The 19,019-nt window shown below is 52.5% G+C and overlaps 5 non-coding genes across 5 annotated transcripts; all 5 read right to left on the minus strand.

Moving 5' to 3' along the window:
- Nucleotides 1-235: 235 nt before the first annotated feature.
- TRNAN-GUU (transfer RNA asparagine (anticodon GUU)) lies at nucleotides 236-309 on the minus strand. The gene has a single exon. It is a non-coding gene; the product is annotated as a tRNA-Asn (tRNA).
- Nucleotides 310-8,567: 8,258 nt separating this feature from the next.
- Nucleotides 8,568-8,641, minus strand: TRNAN-GUU (transfer RNA asparagine (anticodon GUU)). The gene has a single exon. It is a non-coding gene; the product is annotated as a tRNA-Asn (tRNA).
- Nucleotides 8,642-12,581: 3,940 nt separating this feature from the next.
- TRNAN-GUU (transfer RNA asparagine (anticodon GUU)) lies at nucleotides 12,582-12,655 on the minus strand. The gene has a single exon. It is a non-coding gene; the product is annotated as a tRNA-Asn (tRNA).
- A 1,265-nt stretch (nucleotides 12,656-13,920) lies between these two features.
- TRNAN-GUU (transfer RNA asparagine (anticodon GUU)) lies at nucleotides 13,921-13,994 on the minus strand. The gene has a single exon. It is a non-coding gene; the product is annotated as a tRNA-Asn (tRNA).
- A 518-nt stretch (nucleotides 13,995-14,512) lies between these two features.
- Nucleotides 14,513-14,586, minus strand: TRNAN-GUU (transfer RNA asparagine (anticodon GUU)). Its single transcript has one exon. It is a non-coding gene; the product is annotated as a tRNA-Asn (tRNA).
- Nucleotides 14,587-19,019: the final 4,433 nt, after the last annotated feature.

The raw sequence follows: 19,019 nt of genomic DNA on the forward strand, positions 1-19,019 counted from the left end.
GCGCCGCGGAGGCAGTCGTGCTATACTCTCACCAGCGTCAGAACATTTCATCAAAGCTAAGAATGCAAAGAAAAAAAAGCGACACCTCGCCCCCGGGAGGGCTCGAACCTCCACCTTTTCGGTTAACAGCAGAATGCGCTAGCCGATATCGCCACGGAGGCAATCGTCCAGCTCTCTCACGACCTTCAGTGTATTCCATCAAAGCTTTCAGCGCAAAGAAAAAGAAGCAAGACAACGTCCCCGGGAGGGCTCGAACCTCCAACGTTTCGGTTAACAGCCGAACGCGCTATTCGATTGCGCCACGGAGGCGATCGTCCAGCTCTCTCACGACCGTCAGTATATTCCACCAAAGCTATCAGCTCAAAGAAAAAAGAAGCGAGACAACGCCCCCGGGAGGGCTCAAACCTCCAACCTTTCGGTTAACAGCCGATCGCGCAAGCCGATTGCGAAACGGAGGCAGTCGTGCTGTACTCTCATCACCGTCAGAACATTCCTCCAAAGCTATCAGCGCAAAGAAAAAACTGCGACACACCGCCCCCTCGAGGGCTCAAACCTCCAACCTTTCGCTTAAGAGCCGAACTCGTTAGCCGATTGCGCCACGGAGGCAGTCGTGCTGCACTCTCACGACCGTCAGTACATTCCTCCAAAGCTATCAGCGCAAAGAAAAAAATGCGACACACCACCACTGGGAGGGCTCGAACCTCCAACATTTCGGTCAAGAGCTGAACTCGTTAGCCAATTGCGCCGCAGAGGCAGTCGTGCTGTACTGTCACCAGCGTCAGAACATTCCATCAAAGCTAACAGTGCGAAGAAAAAAGAAGCTAGACAACGCCCTCGGGAGGGCTCGAACCTCCAACATTTCGGTCAAGAGCTGAACTCGTTAGCCAATTGCGCCGCAGAGGCAGTCGTGCTGTACTCTCACCAGCGTCAGAACATTCCATCAAAGCTAACAGTGCAAAGAAAAAAGAAGCTAGACAACGCCCCCGGGAGGGCTCGAACCTCCAACCTTTTGGTTAACAGCCGAACAAGTTAGCCAATTGCGCCACGAAGGCAGTCGTGCTGTACTCTCACCAGCGTCAGAACGTTCCATCAAAGCTAACAGTGCGAAGAAAAAAGAAGCTAGACAACGCCCTCGGGAGGGCTCGAACCTCCAACATTTCGGTCAAGAGCTGAACTCGTTAGCCAATTGCGCCGCAGAGGCAGTCGTGCTGTACTCTCACCAGCGTCAGAACAGTCCATCAAAGCTAACAGTGCAAAGAAAAAACAAGCTAGACAACGCCCTCGGGAGGGCTCGAACCTCCAAAATTTCGGTTAACAGCCGAACTAGTTAGCCAATTGCGCCACGAAGGCAGTCGTGCTGTACTCTCACCAGCGTCAGAACATTCCATCAAAGCTAACAGTGCGAAGAAAAAAGAAGCTAGACAACGCCCTCGGGAGGGCTCAACCTCCAACATTTCGGTCAAGAGCTGAACTCGTTAGCCAATTGCGCCGCAGAGGCAGTCGTGCTGTACTCTCACCAGCGTCAGAACAGTCCATCAAAGCTAACAGTGCAAAGAAAAAAGAAGCTAGACAACGCCCTCGGGAGGGCTCGAACCTCCAACATTTCGGTTAACAGTCGAACTAGTTAGCCAATTGCGCCACGAAGGCAGTCGTGCTGTGGTCTCACCAGCGTCAGAACATTCCATCAAAGCTAACAGTGCAAAGAAAAAAGGAGCTAGACAACGCCCCCGGGAGGGCTCGAACCTCCAACCTTTCGGTTAACAGCCGAACTCGTCAGCCAATCGCGCCGCGGAGTCAGTCGTGCTGTACTCTCACCAGCGTCCAAACATTCCATCAAAGCTAACAGTGCGAAGAAAAAAGAAGCTAGACAACGCCCTCGGGAGGGCTCAAACCTCCAACATTTCGGTCAAGAGCCGAACTCGTTAGCCAAATGCGCTGCGGAGGCAGTCGTGCTGTACTCTCACCAGCGTCAGAACATTCCATCAAAGTTAACAGTGCAAAGAAAAAAGAAGCTAGACAACGCCCCCGGGAGGGCTGGAACCTCCAACCTTTCAGTTAACAGCCGAACTAGTTAGCCAATTGCGCCACGAAGGCAGTCGTGCTGTACTCTCACCAGCGTCAGAACATTCCATCAAAGCTAACAGCGCAAAGAAAAAAGAAGCTAGACAACGCCCCCGGGAGGGCTGGAACCTCCAACCTTTCGGTTAACAGCCGAACTCGTTAGCCAATTGCGCCGCGGAGACAGTCGTGCTGTACTCTCACCAGCGTCAGAACATTCCATTAAAGCTAACAGTGCGAAGAAAAAAGAAGCTAGACAACGCCCCCGGGAGGGGTCGAACCTCCAACCTTTCGGTTAACAGCCGAACGCGCTAGCAGATTGCGCCGTAGAGGCAGTGGTTCTGTACTCTCACCACCGTCAGAACATTCAACCAAAGCTATCAGCTCAAAGAAAAAAAGCAAAACAACGCCCCTGGGAGGGCTCGAACCTCCAACCTTTCGGTTAACAGCCGAACGCGCTAGCAGATTGCGCCGTAGAGGCAGTCGTTCTGTACTCTCACCACCGTCAGAACATTTCTCCAAAGCTAACAGCGCAAAGAAAAAAGAAGCAAGACAACGTCCCTGGGAGGGCTCGAACCTCCAACCTTTCGGTTAACAGCCGAACTCGTTAGCCAATTGCGCCGCGGAGGCAGTCGTGCTGTACTCTCACCAGCGTCAGAACATTCCATCAAAGCTAACAGTGCAAAGAAAAAAGAAGCTAGACAACGCCCCCGGGAGGGCTCGAACCTCCAACATTTCGGTCAAGAGCCGAACTTGTTAGCCAATTGCGCGGCGGAGGCAGTCGTGCTGTACTCTCACCAGCGTCAGAACATTCCATCAAAGCTAACAGTGCAAAGAAAAAAGAAGCTAGACAACGCCCCCGGGAGGGCTCGAACCTCCAATATTTCGGTCAAGAGTCGAACTCGTTAGCCAATTGCGCCGCGGAGGCAGTTGTGCTGGACTCTCACCAGCGTCAGAACAGTCCATCAAAGCTAACAGTGCAAAGAAAAAAGAAGCTAGACAACGCCCTCGGGAGGGCTCGAACCTCCAACATTTCGGTTAACAGCCGAACTAGTTAGCCAATTGCGCCACGAATGCAGTCGTGCTGTACTCTCACCAGCGTCAGAACAGTCCATCAAAGCTAACAGTGCAAAGAAAGAAGAAGCTAGACAACGCCCTCGGGAGGGCTCGAACCTCCAACATTTCGGTCAAGAGCTGAACTCGTTAGCCAATTGCGCCGCAGAGGCAGTCGTGCTGTACTCTCACCAGCGTCAGAACAGTCCATCAAAGCTAACAGTGCAAAGAAAAAAGAAGCTAGACAACGCCCTCGGGAGGGCTCGAACCTCCAACATTTCGGTTAACAGTCGAACTAGTTAGCCAATTGCGCCACGAAGGCAGTCGTGCTGTGCTCTCACCAGCGTCAGAACATTCCATCAAAGCTAACAGTGCAAAGAAAAAAGGAGCTAGACAACGCCCCCGGGAGGGCTCGAACCTCCAACCTTTCGGTTAACAGCCGAACTCGTCAGCCAATCGCGCCGCGGAGTCAGTCGTGCTGTACTCTCACCAGCGTCCAACATTCCATCAAAGCTAACAGTGCGAAGAAAAAAGAAGCTAGACAACGCCCTCGGGAGGGCTCAAACCTCCAACATTTCGGTCAAGAGCCGAACTCGTTAGCCAAATGCGCTGCGGAGGCAGTCGTGCTGTACTCTCACCAGCGTCAGAACATTCCATCAAAGTTAACAGTGCAAAGAAAAAAGAAGCTAGACAACGCCCCCGGGAGGGCTGGAACCTCCAACCTTTCAGTTAACAGCCGAACTAGTTAGCCAATTGCGCCACGAAGGCAGTCGTGCTGTACTCTCACCAGCGTCAGAACATTCCATCAAAGCTAACAGCGCAAAGAAAAAAGAAGCTAGACAACGCCCCCGGGAAGGCTGGAACCTCCAACCTTTCGGTTAACAGCCGAACTCGTTAGCCAATTGCGCCGCGGAGACAGTCGTGCTGTACTCTCACCAGCGTCAGAACATTCCATCAAAGCTAACAGTGCGAAGAAAAAAGAAGCTAGACAACGCCCCCGGGAGGGGTCGAACCTCCAACCTTTCGGTTAACAGCCGAACGCGCTAGCAGATTGCGCCGTAGAGGCAGTGGTTCTGTACTCTCACCACCGTCAGAACATTCAACCAAAGCTATCAGCTCAAAGAAAAAAAGCAAAACAACGCCCCTGGGAGGGCTCGAACCTCCAACCTTCCGGTTAACAGCCGAACGCGCTAGCAGATTGCGCCGTAGAGGCAGTCGTTCTGTACTCTCACCACCGTCAGAACATTTCTCCAAAGCTAACAGCGCAAAGAAAAAAGAAGCAAGACAACGTCCCTGGGAGGGCTCGAACCTCCAACCTTTCGGTTAACAGCAGAACTCGTTAGCCAATTGCGCCGCGGAGGCAGTCGTGCTGTACTCTCACCAGCGTCAGAACATTCCATCAAAGCTAACAGTGCAAAGAAAAAAGAAGCTAGACCACGCCCCCGGGAGGGCTCGAACCTCCAACATTTCGGTCAAGAGCCGAACTTGTTAGCCAATTGCGCGGCGGAGGCAGTCGTGCTGTACTCTCACCAGCGTCAGAACATTCCATCAAAGCTAACAGTGCAAAGAAAAAAGAAGCTAGACAACGCCCCCGGGAGGGCTCGAACCTCCAATATTTCGGTCAAGAGTCGAACTCGTTAGCCAATTGCGCCGCGGAGGCAGTCGTGCTGGACTCTCACCAGCGTCAGAACAGTCCATCAAAGCTAACAGTGCAAAGAAAAAAGAAGCTAGACAACGCCCTCGGGAGGGCTCGAACCTCCAACATTTCGGTTAACAGCCGAACTAGTTAGCCAATTGCGCCACGAATGCAGTCGTACTGTACTCTCACCAGCGTCAGAACAGTCCATCAAAGCTAACAGTGCAAAGAAAGAAGAAGCTAGACAACGCCCTCGGGAGGGCTCGAACCTCCAACATTTCGGTCAAGAGCTGAACTCGTTAGCCAATTGCGCCGCAGAGGCAGTCGTGCTGTACTCTCACCAGCGTCAGAACAGTCCATCAAAGCTAACAGTGCAAAGAAAAAAGAAGCTAGACAACGCCCTCGGGAGGGCTCGAACCTCCAACATTTCGGTTAACAGCCGAACTAGTTAGCCAATTGCGCCACGAAGGCAGTCGTGCTGTACTCTCACCAGCGTCCAAACATTCCATCAAAGCTAACAGTGCGAAGAAAAAAGAAGCTAGACAACGCCCTCGGGAGGGCTCGAACCTCCAACATTTCGGTCAAGAGCCGAACTCGTTAGCCAAATGCGCTGCGGAGGCAGTCGTGCTGTACTCTCACCAGCGTCAGAACATTCCATCAAAGTTAACAGTGCAAAGAAAAAAGAAGCTAGACAACGCCCCCGGGAGGGCTGGAACCTCCAACCTTTCAGTTAACAGCCGAACTAGTTAGCCAATTGCGCCACGAAGGCAGTCGTGCTGTACTCTCACCAGCGTCAGAACATTCCATCAAAGCTAACAGTGCAAAGAAAAAAGAAGCTAGACAACGCCCCCGGGAGGGCCGGAACCTCCAACCTTTCGGTTAACAGCCGAACTCGTTAGCCAATTGCGCCGCGGAGACAGTCGTGCTGTACTCACACCAGCGTCAGAACATTCCATCAAAGCTAACAGTGCGAAGAAAAAAGAAGCTAGACAACGCCCCCGGGAGGGGTCGAACCTCCAACCTTTCGGTTAACAGCCGAACGCGCTAGCAGATTGCGCCGTAGAGGCAGTGGTTCTGTACTCTCACCACCGTCAGAACATTCAACCAAAGCTATCAGCTCAAAGAAAAAAAGCAAAACAACGCCCCTGGGAGGGCTCGAACCTCCAACCTTTCGGTTAACAGCCGAACGCGCTAGCAGATTGCGCCGTAGAGGCAGTCGTTCTGTACTCTCACTACCGTCAGAACATTTCTCCAAAGCTAACAGCGCAAAGAAAAAAGAAGCAAGACAACGTCCCTGGGAGGGCTCGAACCTCCAACCTTTCGGTTAACGGCCGAACTCGTTAGCCAATTGCGCCACGGAGGCAGTCGTGCTGTACTCTCACCAGCGTCAGAACATTCCATCAAAGCTAACAGTGCAAAGAAAAAAGAAGCTAGACAACGCACCCGGGAGAGCTCGAACCTCCAACATTTCGGTCAAGAGCCGAACTTGTTAGCCAATTGCGCGGCGGAGGCAGTCGTGCTGTACTCTCACCAGCGTCAGAACATTCCATCAAAGCTAAGAGTGCAAGGAAAAAAGAAGCTAGACAACGCCCCCGGGAGGGCTCGAACCTCCAATATTTCGGTCAAGAGTCGAACTCGTTAGCCAATTGCGCCGCGGAGGCAGTCGTGCTGTACTCTCACCAGCGTCAGAACATTCCATCAAAGCTAACAGTGCAAAGAAAAAAGGAGCTAGACAACGCCCTCGGGAGGGCTCGAACCTCCAACATTTCGGTTAACAGCCGAACTAGTTAGCCAATTGCGCCACGAATGCAGTCGTGCTGTACTCTCACCAGCGTCAGAACAGTCCATCAAAGCTAACAGTGCAAAGAAAGAAGAAGCTAGACAACGCCCTCGGGAGGGCTCGAACCTCCAACATTTCGGTCAAGAGCTGAACTCGTTAGCCAATTGCGCCGCAGAGGCAGTCGTGCTGTACTCTCACCAGCGTCAGAACAGTCCATCAAAGCTAACAGTGCAAAGAAAAAAGAAGCTAGACAACGCCCTCGGGAGGGCTCGAACCTCCAACATTTCGGTTAACAGCCGAACTAGTTAGCCAATTGCGCCACGAAGGCAGTCGTGCTGTACTCTCACCAGCGTCAGAACATTCCATCAAAGCTAACAGTGCGAAGAAAAAAGAAGCTAGACAACGCCCTCGGGAGGGCTCGAACCTCCAACATTTCGGTCAAGAGCTGAACTCGTTAGCCAATTGCGCCGCAGAGGCAGTCGTGCTGTACTCTCACCAGCGTCAGAACATTCCATCAAAGCTAACAGTGCAAAGAAAAAAGAAGCTAGACAACGCCCCCGGGAGGGCTCGAACCTCCAACCTTTTGGTTAACAGCCGAACAAGTTAGCCAATTGAGCCACGAAGGCAGTCGTGCTGTACTCTCACCAGCGTCAGAACGTTCCATCAAAGCTAACAGTGCGAAGAAAAAAGAAGCTAGACAACGCCCTCGGGAGGGCTCGAACCTCCAACATTTCGGTCAAGAGCTGAACTCGTTAGCCAATTGCGCCGCAGAGGCAGTCGTGCTGTACTCTCACCAGCGTCAGAACAGTCCATCAAAGCTAACAGTGCAAAGAAAAAAGAAGCTAGACAACGCCCTCGGGAGGGCTCGAACCTCCAACATTTCGGTTAACAGCCGAACTAGTTAGCCAATTGCGCCACGAAGGCAGTCGTGCTGTACTCTCACCAGCGTCAGAACATTCCATCAAAGCTAACAGTGCGAAGAAAAAAGAAGCTAGACAACGCCCTCGGGAGGGCTCGAACCTCCAACATTTCGGTCAAGAGCTGAACTCGTTAGCCAATTGCGCCGCAGAGGCAGTCGTGCTGTACTCTCACCAGCGTCAGAACAGTCCATCAAAGCTAACAGTGCAAAGAAAAAAGAAGCTAGACAACGCCCTCGGGAGGGCTCGAACCTCCAACATTTCGGTTAACAGTCGAACTAGTTAGCCAATTGCGCCACGAAGGCAGTCGTGCTGTACTCTCACCACCGTCAGAACATTCCATCAAAGATAACAGTGCGAAGAAAAAAGAAGCTAGACAACGCCCTCGGGAGGGCTCGAACCTCCAACATTTCGGACAAGAGTCGAACTCGTTAGCCAATTGCGCCGCGGAGGCAGTCGTGCTGTACTCTCACCACCGTCAGAACATTCCATCAAAGCTAACAGTGCAAAGAAAAAAGAAGCTAGACAACGCCCCCGGGAGGGCTGGAACCTCCAACCTTTCAGTTAACAGCCGAACTAGTTAGCCAATTGCGCCACGAAGGCAGTCGTGCTGTACTCTCACCAGCGTCAGAACATTCCATCAAAGCTAACAGTGCGAAGAAAAAAGATGCTAGACAACGCCCTCGGGAGGGCTCGAACCTCCAACATTTCGGTCAAGAGCCGAACTCGTTAGCCAATCGCGCCGCGGAGTCAGTCGTGCTGTACTCTCACCAGCGTCAGAACATTCCATCAAAGCTAACAGTGCGAAGAAAAAAGAAGCTAGACAACGCCCCCGGGAGGGCTCGAACCTCAAACATTTCCGTCAAGAGGCGAACTCGTTAGCCAATTGCGCCGCGGAGGCAGTCGTGCTATACTCTCACCAGCGTCAGAACATTTCATCAAAGCTAAGATTGCAAAGAAAAAAAAGCGACACCTCGCCCCCGGGAGGGCTCGAACCTCCAACTTTTCGGTTAACAGCAGAATGCGCTAGCCGATATCGCCACGGAGGCAATCGTCCAGCTCTCTCACGACCTTCAGTGTATTCCATCAAAGCTTTCAGCGCAAAGAAAAAGAAGCAAGACAACGTCCCCGGGAGGGCTCGAACCTCCAACGTTTCGGTTAACAGCCGAACGCGCTATTCGATTGCGCCACGGAGGCGATCGTCCAGCTCTCTCACGACCGTCAGTATATTCCACCAAAGCTATCAGCGCAAAGAAAAAAGAAGCGAGACAACGCCCCCGGGAGGGCTCAAACCTCCAACCTTTCGGTTAACAGCCGATCGCGCAAGCCGATTGCGAAACGGAGGCAGTCGTGCTGTACTCTCATCACCGTCAGAACATTCCTCCAAAGCTATCAGCGCAAAGAAAAAACTGCGACACACCGCCCCCTCGAGGGCTCAAACCTCCAACCTTTCGCTTAAGAGCCGAACTCGTTAGCCGATTGCGCCACGGAGGCATTCGTGCTGCACTCTCACGACCGTCAGTACATTCCTCCAAAGCTATCAGCGCAAAGAAAAAAATGCGACACACCACCACTGGGAGGGCTCGAACCTCCAACATTTCGGTCAAGAGCTGAACTCGTTAGCCAATTGCGCCGCAGAGGCAGTCGTGCTGTACTCTCACCAGCGTCAGAACAGTCCATCAAAGCTAACAGTGCAAAGAAAAAAGAAGCTAGACAACGCCCTCGGGAGGGCTCGAACCTCCAACATTTCGGTTAACAGCCGAACTAGTTAGCCAATTGCGCCACGAAGGCAGTCGTGCTGTACTGTCACCAGCGTCAGAACATTCCATCAAAGCTAACAGTGCGAAGAAAAAAGAAGCTAGACAACGCCCTCGGGAGGGCTCGAACCTCCAACATTTCGGTCAAGAGCTGAACTCGTTAGCCAATTGCGCCGCAGAGGCAGTCGTGCTGTACTCTCACCAGCGTCAGAACATTCCATCAAAGCTAACAGTGCAAAGAAAAAAGAAGCTAGACAACGCCCCCGGGAGGGCTCGAACCTCCAACCTTTTGGTTAACAGCCGAACAAGTTAGCCAATTGCGCCAAGAAGGCAGTCGTGCTGTACTCTCACCAGCGTCAGAACGTTCCATCAAAGCTAACAGTGCGAAGAAAAAAGAAGCTAGACAACGCCCTCGGGAGGGCTCGAACCTCCAACATTTCGGTCAAGAGCTGAACTCGTTAGCCAATTGCGCCGCAGAGGCAGTCGTGCTGTACTCTCACCAGCGTCAGAACAGTCCATCAAAGCTAACAGTGCAAAGAAAAAAGAAGCTAGACAACGCCCTCGGGAGGGCTCGAACCTCCAACATTTCGGTTAACAGCCGAACTAGTTAGCCAATTGCGCCACGAAGGCAGTCGTGCTGTACTCTCACCAGCGTCAGAACATTCCATCAAAGCTAACAGTGCGAAGAAAAAAGAAGCTAGACAACGCGCTCGGGAGGGCTCGAACCTCCAACATTTCGGTCAAGAGCTGAACTCGTTAGCCAATTGCGCCGCAGAGGCAGTCGTGCTGTACTCTCACCAGCGTCAGAACAGTCCATCAAAGCTAACAGTGCAAAGAAAAAAGAAGCTAGACAACGCCCTCGGGAGGGCTCGAACCTCCAACATTTCGGTTAACAGTCGAACTAGTTAGCCAATTGCGCCACGAAGGCAGTCGTGCTGTGCTCTCACCAGCGTCAGAACATTCCATCAAAGCTAACAGTGCAAAGAAAAAAGGAGCTAGACAACGCCCCCGGGAGGGCTCGAACCTCCAACCTTTCGGTTAACAGCCGAACTCGTCAGCCAATCGCGCCGCGGAGTCAGTCGTGCTGTACTCTCACCAGCGTCCAAACATTCCATCAAAGCTAACAGTGCGAAGAAAAAAGAAGCTAGACAACGCCCTCGGGAGGGCTCAAACCTCCAACATTTCGGTCAAGAGCCGAACTCGTTAGCCAAATGCGCTGCGGAGGCAGTCGTGCTGTACTCTCACCAGCGTCAGAACATTCCATCAAAGTTAACAGTGCAAAGAAAAAAGAAGCTAGACAACGCCCCCGGGAGGGCTGGAACCTCCAACCTTTCAGTTAACAGCCGAACTAGTTAGCCAATTGCGCCACGAAGGCAGTCGTGCTGTACTCTCACCAGCGTCAGAACATTCCATCAAAGCTAACAGCGCAAAGAAAAAAGAAGCTAGACAACGCCCCCGGGAGGGCTGGAACCTCCAACCTTTCGGTTAACAGCCGAACTCGTTAGCCAATTGCGCCGCGGAGACAGTCGTGCTGTACTCTCACCAGCGTCAGAACATTCCATCAAAGCTAACAGTGCGAAGAAAGAAGCTAGACAACGCCCCCGGGAGGGGTCGAACCTCCAACCTTTCGGTTAACAGCCGAACGCGCTAGCAGATTGCGCCGTAGAGGCAGTGGTTCTGTACTCTCACCACCGTCAGAACATTCAACCAAAGCTATCAGCTCAAAGAAAAAAAGCAAAACAACGCCCCTGGGAGGGCTCGAACCTCCAACCTTTCGGTTAACAGCCGAACGCGCTAGCAGATTGCGCCGTAGAGGCAGTCGTTCTGTACTCTCACCACCGTCAGAACATTTCTCCAAAGCTAACAGCGCAAAGAAAAAAGAAGCAAGACAACGTCCCTGGGAGGGCTCGAACCTCCAACCTTTCGGTTAACAGCCGAACTCGTTAGCCAATTGCGCCGCGGAGGCAGTCGTGCTGTACTCTCACCAGCGTCAGAACATTCCATCAAAGCTAACAGTGCAAAGAAAAAAGAAGCTAGACAACGCCCCCGGGAGGGCTCGAACCTCCAACATTTCGGTCAAGAGCCGAACTTGTTAGCCAATTGCGCGGCGGAGGCAGTCGTGCTGTACTCTCACCAGCGTCAGAACATTCCATCAAAGCTAACAGTGCAAAGAAAAAAGAAGCTAGACAACGCCCCCGGGAGGGCTCGAACCTCCAATATTTCGGTCAAGAGTCGAACTCGTTAGCCAATTGCGCCGCGGAGGCAGTCGTGCTGGACTCTCACCAGCGTCAGAACAGTCCATCAAAGCTAACAGTGCAAAGAAAAAAGAAGCTAGACAACGCCCTCGGGAGGGCTCGAACCTCCAACATTTCGGTTAACAGCCGAACTAGTTAGCCAATTGCGCCACGAATGCAGTCGTGCTGTTCTCTCACCAGCGTCAGAACAGTCCATCAAAGCTAACAGTGCAAAGAAAGAAGAAGCTAGACAACGCCCTCGGGAGGGCTCGAACCTCCAACATTTCGGTCAAGAGCTGAACTCGTTAGCCAATTGCGCCGCAGAGGCAGTCGTGCTGTACTCTCACCAGCGTCAGAACAGTCCATCAAAGCTAACAGTGCAAAGAAAAAAGAAGCTAGACAACGCCCTCGGGAGGGCTCGAACCTCCAACATTTCGGTTAACAGCCGAACTAGTTAGCCAATTGCGCCACGAAGGCAGTCGTGCTGTACTCTCACCAGCGTCCAAACATTCCATCAAAGCTAACAGTGCGAAGAAAAAAGAAGCTAGACAACGCCCTCGGGAGGGCTCGAACCTCCAACATTTCGGTCAAGAGCCGAACTCGTTAGCCAAATGCGCTGCGGAGGCAGTCGTGCTGTACTCTCACCAGCGTCAGAACATTCCATCAAAGTTAACAGTGCAAAGAAAAAAGAAGCTAGACAACGCCCCCGGGAGGGCTGGAACCTCCAACCTTTCAGTTAACAGCCGAACTAGTTAGCCAATTGCGCCACGAAGGCAGTCGTGCTGTACTCTCACCAGCGTCAGAACATTCCATCAAAGCTAACAGTGCAAAGAAAAAAGAAGCTAGACAACGCCCCCGGGAGGGCCGGAACCTCCAACCTTTCGGTTAACAGCCGAACTCGTTAGTCAATTGCGCCGCGGAGACAGTCGTGCTGTACTCTCACCAGCGTCAGAACATTCCATCAAAGCTAACAGTGCGAAGAAAAAAGAAGCTAGACAACGCCCCCGGGAGGGGTCGAACCTCCAACCTTTCGGTTAACAGCCGAACGCGCTAGCAGATTGCGCCGTAGAGGCAGTGGTTCTGTACTCTCACCACCGTCAGAACATTCAACCAAAGCTATCAGCTCAAAGAAAAAAAGCAAAACAACGCCCCTGGGAGGGCTCGAACCTCCAACCTTTCGGTTAACAGCCGAACGCGCTAGCAGATTGCGCCATAGAGGCAGTCGTTCTGTACTCTCACCACCGTCAGAACATTTCTCCAAAGCTAACAGCGCAAAGAAAAAAGAAGCAAGACAACGTCCCTGGGAGGGCTCGAACCTCCAACCTTTCGGTTAACAGCCGAACTCGTTAGCCAATTGCGCCGCGGAGGCAGTCGTGCTGTACTCTCACCAGCGTCAGAACATTCCATCAAAGCTAACAGTGCAAAGAAAAAAGAAGCTAGACAACGCCCCCGGGAGGGCTCGAACCTCCAATATTTCGGTCAAGAGTCGAACTCGTTAGCCAATTGCGCCGCGGAGGCAGTCGTGCTGGACTCTCACCAGCGTCAGAACAGTCCATCAAAGCTAACAGTGCAAAGAAAAAAGAAGCTAGACAACGCCCTCGGGAGGGCTCGAACCTCCAACATTTCGGTTAACAGCCGAACTAGTTAGCCAATTGCGCCACGAATGCAGTCGTGCTGTACTCTCACCAGCGTCAGAACAGTCCATCAAAGCTAACAGTGCAAAGAAAGAAGAAGCTAGACAACGCCCTCGGGAGGGCTCGAACCTCCAACATTTCGGTCAAGAGCTGAACTCGTTAGCCAATTGCGCCGCAGAGGCAGTCGTGCTGTACTCTCACCAGCGTCAGAACAGTCCATCAAAGCTAACAGTGCAAAGAAAAAAGAAGCTAGACAACGCCCTCGGGAGGGCTCGAACCTCCAACATTTCGGTTAACAGTCGAACTAGTTAGCCAATTGCGCCACGAAGGCAGTCGTGCTGTACTCTCACCAGCGTCAGAACATTCCATCAAAGCTAACAGTGCGAAGAAAAAAGAAGCTAGACAACGCCCTCGGGAGGGCTCGAACCTCCAACATTTCGGTCAAGAGCCGAACTCGTTAGCCAATCGCGCCGCGGAGTCAGTCGTGCTGTACTCTCACCAGCGTCAGAACATTCCATCAAAGCTAACAGTGCGAAGAAAAAAAAGCTAGACAACGCCCCCCGGAGGGCTCGAACCTCAAACATTTCCGTCAAGAGGCGAACTCGTTAGCCAATTGCGCCGCGAAGGCAGTCGTGCTATACTCTCCCCAGCTTCAGAACATTTCATCAAAGCTAAGAATGCAAAGAAAAAAAAGCGACACTTCGCCCCCAGGAGGGCTCGAACCTCCAACTTTTCGGTTAACAGCAGAATGCGCTAGCCGATATCGCCACGGAGGCAATCGTCCAGCTCTCTCACGACCTTCAGTATATTCCATCAAAGCTTTCAGCGCAAAGAAAAAAGAAGCAAGACAACGTCCCCGGGAGGGCTCAAACCTCCAACGTTTCGGTTAACAGCCGAACGCGCTATTCGATTGCGCCACGGAGGCGATCGTCCAGCTCTCTCACGACCGTCAGTATATTCCACCAAAGCTATCAGCGCAAAGAAAAAAGAAGCGAGACAACGCCCCCGGGAGGGCTCAAACCTCCAACCTTTCGGTTAACAGCCGATCGCGCAAGCCGATTGCGAAACGGAGGCAGTCGTGCTGTACTCTCATCACCGTCAGAACATTCCTCCAAAGCTATCAGCGCAAAGAAAAAAATGCGACACACCGCCCCCTCGAGGGCTCAAACCTCCAACCTTTCGCTTAAGAGCCGAACTCGTTAGCCGATTGCGCCACGGAGGCAGTCGTGCTGCACTCTCACGACCGTCAGTACATTCCTCCAAAGCTATCAGCGCAAAGAAAAAAATGCGACACACCACCACTGGGAGGGCTCGAACCTCCAACCTTTTGGTTAAGAGCCGAACTCGTTAGCCGATTGCGCCGCGGAGGAAGAGTTGCTGCACTTTCACGACCGTCAAAACATTCCTCCAAAGCTATGAGCGCAAAGAAAAAAAGCAAAACAACGCCCCCAGGAGGGCTCGAACCTCCAACCTTTCGGTTAACAGCCGAACGCGCTAGCAGATTGCGCCGTAGAGGCAGTCGTTCTGTACTCTCACCACCGTCAAAACATTTCTCCAAAGCTATATGCGCAAAGAAAAAACAAGCAAGACAACGTCCCCTGGAGGGCTCGAACCTCCAACCTTTCAGTCAACAGCCGATCTCGCCAGCCAATTGCGCCACGGAGCCAGTCGTGCTGCACTCTCACCACCGTAACATTCCATCAAAGCTAACAGTGCAAAGGAAAAAGAAGCTAGACAACGCCCCCGCGAGGGCTCGAACCTCCAACCTTTCGGTTAACAGCCGATCGCGCAAGCCGATTGCGCAACGGAGGCCGTCGAGCTGTGCTCTCATCACCGTGAGAACATTCCTCCATAACTATCAGCGCAAAGAAAAAATGCGACACACCACTCCCTGGAGGGCTCAAACCTCCAACCTTTCGGTTAAGAGCCGAACTCGTTAGCCGATTGCGCCACGGAGGCAGTCGTGCTGCACTCTCACGACCGTCAGAACATTCCTCAGAAGCTATCAGCGCAAAGAAAAAAATGCGACACACCGCCCCTGGGAGGGCTCGAACCTCCAACCTTGCGGTTAAGAGCCGAACTCGTTAGCCGATATCGCCGCGGAGGAAGTTGTGCTGCGCTCTCACGACCGTCAAAAATTCCTGCAAAGTTATGAGCGCAAAGAAAAAAAATGCGACACACAGCCCCCGAAAGGGCTCTAACTTCCAACCTTTCGTTTAAGAGCCGAACTCTTTAGACGATTGTGCCACGGAGGCAGTCGTGCTGCACTCTCACGACCGTAAGAACATTCCTCCAAAGCTATCAGCGCAAAGAAAAAAATGCGACACACCACCCCCGGGAGGGCTCAAACCTCCAACCTTTCGGTTAACAGCCGAACGCGCTAGCAGATTGCGCCGTAGAGGCAGTGGTTCTGTACTCTCACCACCGTCAGAACATTGCTCCAAAGCTATCAGCTCAAAGAAAAAAAGCAAAACAACGCCCCCGGGAGGGCTCGAACCTGGAACCTTTCGGTTAACAGCCGAACGCGCTAGCAGATTGCGCCGTAGAGGCAGTCGTTCTGTACTCTCACCCCCTTAAGAACATTTCTCCAAAGCTATCAGCGCAAAGAAAAAGGAAGCAAGACAACGTCCCTGGGAGGGCTCGAACCTCCAACCTTTCGGTTAACAGCCGAACTCGTTAGCCAATTGCGCCGCGGAGGCAGTCGTGCTGTACTCTCACCAGCGTCAGAACATTCCATCAAAGCTAACAGTGCAAAAAAAAAGAAGCTAGACAACGCCCCCGGGAGGGCTCGAACCTCCAATATTTCGGTCAAGAGCCGAACTCGTTAGCCAATTGCGCGGCGGAGGCAGTCGTGCTGTACTCTCACCAGCATCAGAACATTCCATCAAAGTTAGCAGTGCAAAGAAAAAAGAAGCTAGACAACGCCCCCGGGAGGGCTCGAACCTCCAACATTTCGGTCAAGAGCCGAACTCGTTAGCCCATTGTGCCGCGGAGGCAGTCGTGCTGTACTCTCACCAGCGTCAGAACATTCCATCAAAGCTAACAGTGCAAAGAAAAAGGAAGCTAGACAACGCCCCCGGGAGGGCTCGAACCTCCAACATTTCGGTCAAGAGCTGAACTCGTTAGCCAATTGCGCCGCAGAGGCAGTCGTGCTGTACTCTCACCAGCGTCAGAACATTCCATCAAAGCTAACAGTGCAAAGAAAAAAGAAGCTAGACAACGCCCCCGGGAGGGCTCGAACTTCCAACCTTTCGGTTAACAGCCGAACTCGTTAGCCAATTGCGCCGCGGAGTCAGTCGTGCTGTACTCTCACCAGCGTCAGAACATTCCATCAAAGCTAACACTGCGAAGAAAAAAGAAGCTAGACAACGCCCCCGGGAGGGGTCGAACCTCCAACCTTTCGGTTAACAGCCGAACGCGCTAGCAGATTGCGCCGTAGAGGCAGTGGTTCTGTACTCTCACCACCGTCAGAACATTCAACCAAAGCTATCAGCTCAAAGAAAAAAAGCAAAACAACGCCCCTGGGAGGGCTCGAACCTCCAACCTTTCGGTTAACAGCCGAACGCGCTAGCAGATTGCGCCGTAGAGGCAGTCGTTCTGTACTCTCACCACCGTCAGAACATTTCTCCAAAGCTAACAGCGCAATCTGCTAGCGCGTTCGGCTGTTAACCGAAAGGTTGGAGGTTCGAGCCCTCCCAGGGGCGTTGTTTTGCTTTTTTTCTTTGAGCTGATAGCTTTGGAGGAATGTTCTGACGGTGGTGAGAGTACAGAACCACTGCCTCTACGGCGCAATCTGCTAGCGCGTTCGGCTGTTAACCGAAAGGTTGGAGGTTCGACCCCTCCCGGGGGCGTTGTCTAGCTTCTTTTTTCTTCGCACTGTTAGCTTTGATGGAATGTTCTGACGCTGGTGAGAGTACAGCACGACTGTCTCCGCGGCGCAATTGGCTAACGAGTTCGGCTGTTAACCGAAAGGTTGGAGGTTCGAGCCCTCCCGGGGGCGTTGTCTAGCTTCTTTTTTCTTTGCACTGTTAGCTTTGATGGAATGTTCTGACGCTGGTGAGAGTACAGCACGACTGCCTCTGCGGCGCAATTGGCTAACTAGTTCGGCTGTTAACTGAAAGGTTGGAGGTTCCAGCCCTCCCGGGGGCGTTGTCTAGCTTCTTTTTTCTTTGCACTGTTAACTTTGATGGAATGTTCTGACGCTGGTGAGAGTACAGCAGGACTGCCTCCGCAGCGCATTTTCTAACGAGTTCGGCTCTTGACCGAAATGTTGGAGGTTCGAGCCCTCCCGAGGGCGTTGCCTAGCTTCTTTTTTTCTTTGCACTGTTAGCTTTGATGGAATGTTCTGACGCTGGTGAGAGTACAGCAGGACCGACTCCGCGGCGCGATTGGCTGAGGAGTTCGGCTGTTAACCGAAAGGTTGGAGGTTCGAGCCCTCCCGGGGGCGTTGTCTAGCTCCTTTTTTCTTTGCACTGTTAGCTTTGATGGAATGTTCTGACGCTGGTGAGAGTACAGCACGACTGCCTCCGCGGCGCAATTGGCTAACGAGTTCGACTCTTGATCGAAATATTGGAGGTTCGAGCCCTCCCGGGGGCGTTGTCTAGCTTCTTTTTTCTTTGCATTGTTAGCTTTGATGGAATGTTCTGACGCTGATGAGAGTACAGCACGACTGCCTCCGCCGCGCAATTGGCTAACAAGTTCGGCTCTTGACCGAAATGTTGGAGGTTCGAGCTCTCCCGGGGGCGTTGTCTAGCTTCTTTTTTCTTTGCACTGTTAGCTTTGATGGAATGTTCTGACGCTGGTGAGAGTACAGCACGACTGCCTCCGTGGCGCAATTGGCTAACGAGTTCGGCTGTTAACCGAAAGGTTGGAGGTTCGAGCCCTCCCAGGGACGTTGTCTTGCTTCTTTTTTCTTCGCGCTGTTAGCTTTGGAGAAATGTTCTGACGGTGGTGAGAGTACAGAACGACTGCCTCTACGGCGCAATCTGCTAGCGCGTTCGGCTGTTAACCGAAAGGTTGGAGGTTCGAGCCCTCCCAGGGGCGTTGTTTTGCTTTTTTTCTTTGAGCTGATAGCTTTGGAGGAATGTTCTGACGGTGGTGAGAGTACAGAACCACTGCCTCTACGGCGCAATCTGCTAGCGCGTTCGGCTGTTAACCGAAAGGTTGGAGGTTCGACCCCTCCCGGGGGCGTTGTCTAGCTTCTTTTTTCTTCGCACTGTTAGCTTTGATGGAATGTTCTGACGCTGGTGAGAGTACAGCACGACTGACTCCGCGGCGCAATTGGCTAACGAGTTCGGCTGTTAACCGAAAGGTTGGAGGTTCGAGCCCTCCCGGGGGCGTTGTCTAGCTTCTTTTTTCTTTGCACTGTTAGCTTTGATGGAATGTTCTGACGCTGGTGAGAGTACAGCACGACTGCCTCTGCGGCGCAATTGGCTAACGAGTTCAGCTCTTGACCGAAATGTGTGAGGTTCGAGCCATCCCGGGGGCGTTGTCTAGCTTCTTTTTTCTTTGCACTGTTAGCTTTGATGGAATGTTCTGACGCTGGTGAGAGTACAGCACGACTGCCTCCGCCGCACAATGGGCTAACGAGTTCGGCTCTTGACCGAAATGTTGGAGGTTCGAGCCCTCCCGGGGGCGTTGTCTAGCTTCTTTTTTCTTTGCACTGTTAGCTTTGATGGAATGTTCTGACGCTGGTGAGAGTACAGCACGACTGCCTCTGCGATGCAATTGGCTAACGAGTTCAGCTCTTGACCGAAATGTTGGAGGTTCGAGCCCTCCCGGGGGCGTTGTCTAGCTTCTTTTTTCTTTGCACTGTTAGCTTTGATGGAATGTTCTGACGCTGGTGAGAGTACAGCACGACTGCCTCCGCCGCACAATGGGCTAACGAGTTCGGCTCTTGACCGAAATGTTGGAGGTTCGAGCCCTCCCGGGGGCGTTGTCTAGCTTCTTT

The sequence above is a fragment of the Rhipicephalus microplus genome, unplaced genomic scaffold (assembly GCF_043290135.1).
Source record: "Rhipicephalus microplus isolate Deutch F79 unplaced genomic scaffold, USDA_Rmic scaffold_45, whole genome shotgun sequence".
Classification (NCBI taxonomy): domain Eukaryota; kingdom Metazoa; phylum Arthropoda; class Arachnida; order Ixodida; family Ixodidae; genus Rhipicephalus; species Rhipicephalus microplus.